The following is an 11,915-nucleotide window of genomic DNA, read 5'->3' as shown; positions in this document are numbered from 1 at the left end:
CGTGCAGTGACTTAGTGAGAGAGCGGCCGATGAGGCGAATAATAATCGTAGCAATGGTGCGATGATCTGGTTTTGCTTTGTTTGTGTGATCGAGCCTAGGATGAACAATTCAGTCTGAGTAACCTGAGATGAGAGACTCTTAATTAGGAGAATGTTGCAGCCAGTTGTTTGAGATTTTGAAATGTTAGCCCTGATCTTATGAAACATGTTCCAGCTGTTCAAAGTAGCGTTGCTGATCCTTCAGTCCGATTCTGATGACCCGGTGCACTGAAATCGAAGTTCTTCGCCATCCCGACGAGATGAAACCGCACTCTCCCTCTCTGGCACAAGAGCCCCGAGAGCCCAGCAACGGGCCGACGGAAGCCCTGGACAATGCGTTCGTCAGCCCGTTCAGGAAGCGACCGGGCCGGCTCCCCTTTCAGTTTCAGATAAGTGCAGCCATCGCCCGTGCAGAAACGGGTGGCGTCGGCAGGACATCTCCCCTGCGGCCTGCGCGGAACACCTGACTCGAAACCGACCCCACGCGATCGGCGAGCAGCACACCCCCCATGGGCCCCATGGCGCCATGCGACGCCATTCACGTCAGGCGCCTGGTGTTTGCCGGGCCTTTTCGCAGCTTCTGCCCTCGAAGGACCGGGACGACGGGCGATCAAAGGGTTGAATGGAGCCTTCAATAATTCTTTCTTCGAAGAATAAAGTTTATATCCCGATTGCCACCTCAAACGCATCTCGCTTCTAATCGTTAAGATGATACTAATCAACTCGTGATAAGCTCACCTTAAGAACGATTAGAAACACTCAAAAGCGTAGCGGAAGCAAACGCAAAATGAGACTCCGAAAAGCTTGCACAAAAGATTAAGCACAACCACTACTAAGCATGCTTGAATTGATTTCTTGACACATTGAAGCACTTAAGTAAACCGATCTAACTGCATACAAGCAAAATGGTTAAACAAGTGCTCATGCTTCGACATGCAAAGAAAAGCTAATTAGCACGTAAAGATTAAACAATTGAACCAACAGTTGTATCACTATAGTATGAAAGTAACAGTTGACAAGAATTAAATACTCGCTGATCTGGTTCTGTGAATCAAACTCGGGAGGGACTTGGCAAGTGCAGACCTGAACTGAAAAACTAAAAAACTACTGTCCTTGCTCACCTGCAAAGAAAATGCAAGCTGCTGCTGAACGCTGGACTGCTGCAGTTGAAGGGCAGAACCAGCAACATGGCTGGGCAGTCCGTGATGGCCTTGGCCTGCTTCGCGCTGGCTCCGGCCTGCTATCCGGGCCGGCCTGGTCACAGCCTCCCGCCTGGGCTGACCTGCGCCAGATGCTGCTGAGTCAGCCGCTGGGCCGGCCTGGCTGCAGTCCAGCGGGAACTTCCCCGCGCTGGGCTGCTGGCTGCCGGGCTGGAACTCTGGTTGCCAGGTCTCGCGTGACGAGCACAGCACGCACGCCCTACCAAAGAATACGGTTTCGGGAAACCTGCAAATTCAATCCAAATTCGAGGTGCCTCATAAGAATCCTAGCAACAAAAATTCCAACAAATCTTATAGGATTTGGGCGAATCGCGAAGGACGAAAAATTCTTAAAAATACCTCAAAAATCCTGAAAAAAAGATAAAGTTCATATTCAAACGGAAAGGGTACGAAATTGTTCTTTGAATTACTCCTTACAGGCCACTCATAAGCACAATCAAATTAAGATGGTAAAAAGATCAAATCAAAGATCATCCCATCTCTCTCCCTCTTTCTCACCCAAAGGCTCTCATAAAAAAAATGAAAAGCCTATCACCAAAGAGCCCTATGTGTATCTACCTTAACAGCCACTCCTCATATATATACAGGCATTTAGCAAATGTCCAAAATGTCCTTATATGGAACATACAACCCAAATACCCTATAGGGGTAAAATCATCCAACTTTTTATCGCTACATCGAACGGACCTGATACATTCACGACTTCGCTTCGCTTCGCGCGATGGTGCCACGCGTCCTCCGACTCGACGTCGTCCGGCCGCACCGTACTTGCCCCCAGTTTTGAGACCAACCGGCCAAATCCTCTTGCACGCCCCGTCAGGCATGACTCACCCCGATTTTGAGGCCAAACCGGTCAAATCCTCTTACACACACCATGGGCGTGACTCACCCTTGATTGTGAGGTCAAACCCTCTTGCACGTCGCGCACAACGTGACTCACCGATATCGACACGTGTTCGGCCTCCGACGAGCCCTCGATGCCTCCAAGTCTTTCGCTCCCGATCCTAGGCCGCCTACTCGACTCGTCTCCGTCCCACTTGACTCGATCGACGCCGTCTTCGTCCCAGTGTACTCTTGCTCTTCTGTGCACCCTGTGGATCGTCCATGACTCCACCTGGACTCCTCAAGTCCCTCGGTCCAAGCTTACTCATGTCCACCCTTTACAGCCCTAGTACATCGGTTGAACCTTTCGCTTGACTTTCACCTCATACTGCCGACCGTCATGTCGCATCCATCACCTGCACATCACAAGCTAAGAAACACAACACACAAGATATGTTTTACACAAACAACACAGCACACACATCACACCTCCGATTAGCTATTAGCATAATCAAGCACATATAGAATATGGACTCAACATGTAAGGTCTCAAATCATCCAATCAATCACTCATCGTAAATAGATAAACACACAAATATATCACATGTTAACTCGGTCTCTCGGCCCTCCGCAGCGATCGGGCAGGCGCGGCCACGCAGTGAAATCGGACGGCTTCAACCACCGCCGTGCGGCCGTGTCGGTTAACCTGACGACGAGCGCGACGCTTTGCTCGTTTCGGAAGGGGGGCGCGGCCTGCGGCGAGCGCCGCAGTGAATGCAGGGTTCGCCGCGGACGGGAAACTCCCCGCGCATTTGGCCGCGGAAGGTAGTTGGTTTGTTGCCTTGTCGGTTGGTTGCTCGCAGCGATGAGAGTTACTAGACTAGACTTCGGCTTGGCTTGGGACCTTGGTCGTCGTCCTCTTCCTTGGCTGTGGCATGTAGAGCTGGATGAGCTAGTTTTGGAGACAGCCATGACGGATGATCGATCAGCAACCGTGGACATGCATGGAGCTAACACGATCCCTAACCTCCTATGCATACAGTATACTCAAGTTAGCACAGGTCCGGCCGACACCATTTCAAGTGACCATCGTCGATCAAGTGCCTTCTCTGAATGTTTTTCTCCTTTTTGTTTGAGAAATGGTGTGCGTACTACCTGATATGGCTCAACTGTGTGCTCGTAAGTCAAGAGACAGAAAACCAAACCAAGCACAAATAAAGATCAAACCCTCCAGAAAATATACTAAACGAAGAACTCACGAACATTGCAGTTGCACATATAAGCCGATCACTCCTTTTCTAGATAAATGTTTACCTGCTTTCTATTGAAAGCAAATTAAGTTTTCTACAAGTACAAAGCTGGGGTTTCCAGCTTGCCATAAACAGCAACAGAATGACAAATCTACAGCTTCAAAAAAGAAACGATATACGGCTAACTAGTAGATAGTAGTCTTCCTCCTTGCAAGTATATGCGCATACTGCATACCACCTCAATCCCCTGACTCGTTCGTTCCATAGATATTGAGCAGGTAATTGACAGGCTCAGTTTCTGCAGCTATGTATGCGCCATTCAAAATACTTCTCTTTTTCTTCATTGAAAAAAACATCTTCAATGATGCTAGTCGTCCAGACAAAAAAAGGAAGAACTAGGGGATGTGGAGAGGGGCACCGGCTGTGCCAGCTAGTTGTCGCGCGGTGTACAACGGGGTATCTCACGCTCCACCTCACCACGACGACTAGGTCCCTTGCCCAATTTCCCCCTCCTTTCGCCAATCCATCCCGCCCCCTCCACTTATGTGCGAGAACATCCAGGGTGGCGTAGTCGAAAGAGCAGCAGCTAGCCATGCCAACCAGTCGTCATGCAACATGAGACAACGGGTATCCCACACTCCACCTCACTACCTTGGCGCCACCACTATCCCCCTCCACCTGTATGTCCAACGTCACACCCTTGACTCGCCCGCTCCTTGGAAAATTCATATCTAGCCAACAGGCTTGTGTTACGAATGTTGACTCCTCTTTTCTAGCTTGATAGCAAAGAATCCCATCGAAGAGTACAAATCAGGCAGCGCTTTGCTTTTCTTTCCTCGATCATGTTTTCTAAAGCACCCACTGATAGCGATGTTGTAGTGGAGATGGTAAGTTTGGATGTGCGAATGAAACAACTGCCTCATTTTCGAAAGGGGATTTATTGTTGCCATCAAGCGTGGATACTCACACCGATCACATTGTCCAACACAAAAGCATGTGCCCTCCTTGCCACCTAGGATCCCATGGATCTCATCCATGGGTATTTCAAATACATAGAGAGAAAAAAAAATACAAGCCATGCTTTCTTTCTAGTTTTCTTTAGTCTTTTGTTTTTGTTTTAGCAATTTTAAATAACCGATCTACATTCTCTAAAACAAACTTCAACACCAAAATACTGATATAGTGTATAAATTTTTTGACTAGTACGAGTTTTAAAAAAATACAAAAGAAAAACGAAACATATATTCACATTGGATTTTATCTTTTTATTAATGTAGCTATGAACCAATCTTAGACATTCAGTTTTTTTTTTCTTTACCTCAGCCCGAATTTCAAGCTGCGCTCGCGATAAGCTTATAAAGGAATGGTCGGTGGATGAATTAACGACGAATGGCCAGTGGATAGGAATCAGGGTAAGGAATGATCGGTAGATGGACGTTGGCCAAGCAATGGAGTTGAGCTTACCACGCGTAGCTTAGGCTGCTCGGAAGGGCACGAACAACTTAATCAAGGCGATACTGCATGAACACATAGTATGATAGTAGCGCCTCTAATAGTGCACAAAAGTTATAATAAAAATATAAATGGACAGAACATTCACTCAAACTTTGATGCCAAACAAAATATGTATATGAAAGGGTGACAAAAAAAAGGTGAACTCAAGCTAGGGTTCGCAACCCTTTTTTTTTTTTTTGAAACGAGCTGGCAGGAGAGCTGCCGCTATATTAATAAAGGGGAACGCCCGAGGGCGAAACAGATTAGAATTTACATGTCGCGCACTGCAAGCTTAGCTCACGGGCAAAAAGATAAAATGAAAAGACACCCTTATATACACTCAACTGCGCCTTGCGGCGTCTAGAAACCGCTCCAGGTGCACAGCACCTGCCGACACCCACGTGGTTGCCTCGTCCCTTATTCGAGCCACTAAACGGGGGATGGATTGTTCCTGTCGATGGAAAACTCGCGCGTTGCGCTCTTTCCAAACTTCCCACAAGACTAAGATGATGAGAGATCTCAAGCCTTTTTTGTCAGCGACCTGCGCGCCTGCTAAAGCCGTCCACCAGTCATGCAGAGTGTCATGTGAAGTCCAGCATTCTGGTTCAATGGCCGGGCACCTCGTCCACGCGCTTAGTTGAGCCCATACATTCCTTGTGTAATTGCATGCGGTGAACATGTGTAGCCCCGTCTCCTGAGTTGCTTCACAGAGAGCACAATTTGGGTTGCACGGCCAACCCCGTCGTTGCAACCGGTCCGCTGTCCAAATTCTGTCCTGAATCGCCAGCCAGCTGAAGAACTTACACTTTGGGGGCGCCCACGGTTTCCAGATGATGGCTTCGAAGTTGGTGTTTGTGGACCCGAAGAACTGCGCTCGGTATGCTGAATTCGTGCTATAGTGACCGTCGGCCGTCAATTTCCATCGAATGGTGTCCGGGACCCCTAGTCGAAGTTGCAGACGGCTCGCCGCATTCCAGATTCTCTGCAGCTCAATGAAGTGTGTGACCGAGAAGCTCTGGTGCTGGAGGTCGATATCTGTGACCCAAGCATTGTTTGTGATGGCTTCGCGCAGCGATCTGTTCTTCCTTTTTGAAATGCTGTAGAGGTTGGGCGCCATGTCCCGGGGTCTTTGGCCATCGATCCAGCCACTGTCCCAAAATGAAATTCTGTTGCCATCACCGATTGTTATAGTGGTGGCTGTCGCGAATAACTTACGGTCAGCCTGTGTGCAGGGGACATCACAATCATCCCATAAGGCATTCTCATTCATCCATTGTTGCCACAGCCAACGCAGACGTAACGCTCTGGAGAATTTGCCCAGGTGTAGAATCCCGAGACCACCCCCTTTCTTGTGTTTGGCAGACCGCGTCCAATTCACCTTACATTTCCCACCAGTGACATTCTCATTTCCGGCCCAAATAAACTGCTTTCTTTTGGTATGATGGTCTTCATGATTTGCTTTGGAGCCTTTAAAGTTGTGAGTAAATATACCGGTTGGGCTGTCAGCACCGATTTGACAAGTGTCAAACGCCCAGCTGCAGTCATGTTTCGTGCATTCCAGCTGTTAAGTTTCCCTATTGCCTTGTCGACCAGAGGCTGGAAGTCTACCGTTTTAAGACGTGATGTAGATAGCGGAAGGCCAAGGTATTTGGTTGGGAAAGTTCCGAGCTTGGCTGGCATGTTCTGTAGTATATCTTTTAACGCTATCCCTTGACAACGAATAGGTAGAGCTGTTGACTTTTGAAAATTTGCTTTGAGCCCAGTCGCCTCGCCGAACATATTCAGTATGTTCACTAGCGCATCTATCTCCACTTTTCTTGGCGCAATGAATAGAGCCGCATCATCCGCATACATTGAGATCCGACATGAAGGCCCGCGGCCTCGTAGTTTAGAAAATATACCCATTTCCGTTGCTAGGTGTAGTAGCCTTTGTAACGGGTCAATTACTATGACGAAGAGGAGCGGTGAGAGGGGGTACCCCCTCCTGTGTTTTAGAGGTGGATTTGGGACCCCATTTAGTATGACCCTAGAAGAAGATGTGGACAATATCGCCGCTATCCAATCCCTCCAGCGTGTCGGAAAACCAAGTCGTTGCATTAGTGTAAGCAGATAATCCCACCTAACGGAGTCAAAAGCCTTTGCAATGTCCAGTTTAAGGAAGATGGCCTGCACGCCGTTGCGATGGAGACGTCTCACTGTATTGCGTACCGACATAAAGTTGTCATGTATACTCCTCTTCTTGATAAAAGCGCTCTGACATGTAGAAACAATGGCGTTCATGTGTGGTTGGAGCCTTAGCGCCAGCGTTTTGGTGATTATTTTAATGAAGGAGTGTATCAAGCTAATTGGTCTGAAATCCTGGACGGAGTCGGCCTCCTCTCTCTTTGGTAGTAGTATGATATTCGCCGAATTAATGAGGCCAAGACTGTTACATCGAAGTGAGTAAAAGGCGTTGACGGCCGCCATTACATCTTGTTTGATAATATCCCAGCATGATTTGAGGAAGAGTCCCGTGAAACCGTCCGGTCCCGGAGCTTTGTCTGCCGGCAATTTGTCAACAGCCCTCTTGATTTCATCCTCAGAGAATGTTGCATCAAGTGAGGAGAGGTCGTGATTGTTGATCCCCAGGATGTCCCAATTTAAGTCTGCCCGTCGTGGTTGTGGTTGTTGCATGGTTCGTGTAAAGAAGTTTTGTATCTCTACTGCTTTTTCTGCATGGGTACATGCCCAGCCGATGTCCTTCTTTAACTTGTGGATGAAGTTCCTGCGACGCCTAGCGTTTACCCGTCGATGGAAAAAACGCGTGTTTGCGTCGCCCAGCTTCATATTTTTTGTTCTACTGGCCTGATTCCTACGTGCTCGTTCAATGACGGCCAGCCCCATGGCTCGGGATTTTAGTCGGCTACGCAGCAGTCGTTCACCGTCGGATAGGGGGCGATGTTCCTGAGCTATGTCCAATCTCAATATGACCTCAAGGGCCATGTATAACTGCATTTTCACGTCAGGTATCAGATGGTTAGACCATTCCCGTAGTGCGACGGCCGTGTGATGAAGCTTATAATATAGGCGGTGGAAAGGCTCGACGTGTGCTGTCGGAGCGGCCCAAGCTCGTGTGACCGTGTCCCTAAAACCTGGCAATTTCGTCCAGTAATTCTCGAATCTGAACGATTTTGGTCGTCTAGGACCACCGTGATTGGAAAGTAGCAGCGGACAATGGTCGGAAAGTGAAGTTGACAGCGCTTGAAGTGCATGGTTACTGAAAGCCTCTTCCCATTGTACATTTGCGAAGACTCTGTCAAGTCGAACCAGAGTGGGATTTCTCCTCTCATTACTCCACGTAAATTTTCTGTTGTTAAGGCGGATCTCACGGAGGTCACATCCATCCAAAGCTTCTCTAAACATGTTCATATGTCGCCGATTTATTCTGTTATTGTTTTTGTCGCTCGCTTTGTAAATGAGGTTGAAGTCGCCAAGGACAAGCCATTGAGAGTTATTTTGCGGTTTTGTAGATTGCAACTCGGCGAGAAATTTGGCTTTCCTGCTAGCGCTGGTCGGACCATACACTACCGTCAAGACAAAGGTGTTTAGAGATTCTAACATGGTGACTGTCGCCGTAACGTGGTGTTGCCCTATGAGCACGTTTGATAGCTTGACGAAATTAGCATTCCATAAAAGGAGAATGCCTCCTCGCGTGCCTGAAATGCCCCCCGCCAGCTTGTAACAGTAGTTGTCGAGCCTATGGCCTCCCAAGAAAGCCGCTGTGAATTGATCAATGTCAGCAAGCTTGGTTTCTTGAAGACATGCAATATGGCATAAGGTACCCGTAATCGTTTCACGGACTGTGTCTCTTTGTGCTCTTCTATTTAGTCCCCTCACATTCCAACATAGGATCTCAATATTCATTTGCACCATATTGGAACAGACGTAGAACGCATTCGGTTAAGGCTATGGCGTACGTGCGTTGGCTCCGTGGTGAGCGCCGGCCGATCAATTTGAGGGGTGAGCGTTGCCTCGTCCCCGTTAGCTCGCACAAATGTGGCCGAAAGAGCCACTGTATCGTCGCGGCCGCTTGGGAATAAGGTGCTGCACTTGACTGAAGTAGCAGACTCGCACGTAAATGAAGTAACATAGAAGCTAAATGAATCAACAACAGTTCAGAAGATGAAGCCCAACCGTGACGTAGCTGTGGCTTTAAGATTACAACCCGGGCGGAGGCATAGTCTGTGAAGTTAACAAAAGAAGTGCAGCAGCAACACACGCTGCCCATACGAACTGAACTTGCAACTGACATAATGAAATAGACGGCACTAATTGATACAAGGCGGGGCTGTTAAGCTGCCACCTGAGGACCTTCGACTTGCAGAGCATCTACAGCTTCTTGGATATCCTGTATTGCTTCTCCGGCCACCATTGCCATGGCTGCATCAAGGGCTTCAGCTTGCTCATCTTCCAGGTTAAACGCCGCCGTAAGCGCCGCAATGACTTCTGGTGGAAGGGGGCCCTGGAACATGGCGAGGTATTCCTGTAGCGCGGCCTCCATAGGCTGCAGATCGTCGTTCAGAAGACCAAGCTTGCGGCATAAGTTGTGCTGTGCACGTTGCATAACTGGCATCGGACGTCTAGTAGAAAGACGCGCGCTACGACGTACCGTTGACATATCGAAGACACGGCGAGGGCGGCGACGCTTTGTTGACTCCGGTTGTGCTTGCGGGGCTGGTTCTTGCCGCGGCATCGGCGCGCTATGGAGGGGCGGTTCCGGCCTGGTGAAGAGAGCCCCGAAGGAGGATGCATCTTGATGCTCTGGTACAAGGAGGACAGATTCCTCGTCGATGATGTGGCCATTGTCTTGAATCCTAGGTGACCGCTGACCAGCTTCACCTCCCACCACCGGTGCATGAGCAGCACGGCCAGGTTCTACCCCAGACAGGGCGCCGACTGCCTGTCCAGGAATGCCTTGGCTGGCCACCTCCAGGTGCACAGACATCCTGCGGAGTTCCTCATCCACCTCCTGGATGGATGGGTTATAGGGGGGAGGCAGTGCAGAAGTAATTCTGTGGAAGACTTGCTGAAGAGGCACGACAGGCTGGACGTTATGCACTGGTACCTTTGAATGGTTGTTGATGTTGTCGCTGTAGTCGAACCAGGCTTCTTCCCCAGTGGCGTCGACGATGCTTGACGTCTTTCGAAAGATGTCCATAATCGGTCGTGGTGTCGCTGCCGGAGAATGGCGTCGCTGCAGGTTGAACATCTTCTGCGCCGCCTCCGCCATGGACCCAACCTGCAGGTCGTACAACAGCTTGAAGTCCGTCGCCTTGCGGGTGTCCGCGGCCAGTGGGGCTTCACCGTCCAGGTTCCTCCGCCTGCCACCTTGGTTGCCGTGGCCGGCGTGTCGATGTCGCGGCGAGCGGGAGCGCTCTCGGCGCTGCCCGCCATGCGCCGCCCCTCTGGGGGGCCTGGGATCAGCGTGTCCATGCCTCTCGCCGTGCCAGTCGTCGTAGTCCTCGTCGTCGTCGTCCCGCCGACCGTGCCAGTCGTGGAAGTCAGGGTGGTCGTCAGGCCGCTCCCGCCGGCCACCGCCCTGCCGGTCGTGGCCCCTGCGCTCGTCGCGTCGTGGAGGAGGAGGGTGCTGGAATGGGGGGAAGGCCGGCGTCGGTTCCTGGTCGCCGTCGCGGACCCCCGAGTACCAGGGCAGGCGCCGTTTCTCCGGCTCTCCCACCGCCACGTCGGGATCATGCGGGTCAGTGGTGACGGCGGAGTAGTTGTGGATTTCCCACAAATGCACCAGGACCCGATGCTTGATCCCTCGTTGCCAGCGTTCAGGAGGGACCTCATTGATCTGCACGGATGAGGACGAGCCATCCATAGAACGTGTGGTGAAGACAAGCCACATTAACTTTGCAATCCTGCTCGGGTCAGACGTCCATGCCCAGAGCTCGATGCCGCGCGTGTCTGACGGATGGAGCAAGTTGGTGTCGATGCACTGGAGCGCGCAGTGCCGACCGACGAGACGCTCGACGATGTCCAGCAGCCAGGCGTGCCTCGGTACCCCGTCGAGACAGATGCGGACGCGGTAGAAGAGCGCCGCGCCAAGAGCACCAGTGAGGCTCCGCCATGCCCTGACACATACTTCATTGCCACGGAAGTTGATGTTACCTTTGGCGTTGACTTCTTCGCAGTGCCGGCGGTGCTGGAAGCGCAGCAGGAACGCCTCCGGGCGATGCCTTGTGACCGCGACCTCGCCAGGGCGCAGCCGGAACTCCTCCAAGATGGCGTCTTCAATGTTTCTTGTAGTGGTGCTTGGCGGAACACGCATGGCCCAGGTGACCAGCGCGTTCCCCTCCCAGTCCCGCAGCTCGTGGTCGATCTCGAAGGAGGTGGGGATGTGGAGCGTGTCGTCGCTCGGCCTCAGGGCCGGGTCGCCAACCCGTGCAGCCGCCATCTTGAGGCAGGTCGATGGTGGGCGCAGCTCCGGTCGGCGTGGCTGGCGTCGCGACGGGGGAGCAGCCTGTGGGCGCGGGACCGCTCGGCAGGAACGTTGCTTGTGTCCCGAGCGGAAGCAGCGCAGACACCGGATGGGGTTTCTGCACGCGGAAGCCTTGTGGTCACGGCCAAGACACCTGAAGCAGCGCCCTTTTGTTTTCTGAAGAAAAGCAGAGTTCGTAGCAGTGGAGGATTGGTGGTTGCCAATGGGTGAAGAGAGCTTTGAATGTCTGGCAGCACGGCCGCGGCTGGGGGGCGCAGGAAGAAATTGCTGCTCGCGCTCTCTCCGCTTGCGCCGGCTGACGCGGGTCCATCCAGGCTCAGACCCAGAGTGGATGTCGCGTGGGAGATGCTGGTGCTCGGGGCTCGAGGACGGGGCCCGGCGGGGGGGGGGGAGGCCATTACTCCTCTGGTTGGCTGACCGACGAGGTGTGGCGGCAGAGGGAGATCCCTGGCGGATCCTGTAGGAGTGAGGCCGCTGCTCGGGCCGCGTAGCGGCATGGTGACGCAGGCGGCCATAACTGCTTGGGTTGACGCCCGGAGGACGACGGGGTTGGCGAGGGTAGTAACTGCTCCTTGGCGGGATGGAGATGGTGGATTGAGCTGGCGC

This window comes from Setaria italica, chromosome III (genome assembly GCF_000263155.2).
Source record: "Setaria italica strain Yugu1 chromosome III, Setaria_italica_v2.0, whole genome shotgun sequence".
NCBI classification, from domain to species: Eukaryota; Viridiplantae; Streptophyta; class Magnoliopsida; order Poales; family Poaceae; genus Setaria; species Setaria italica.
This window is presented reverse-complemented; position numbering follows the sequence as displayed.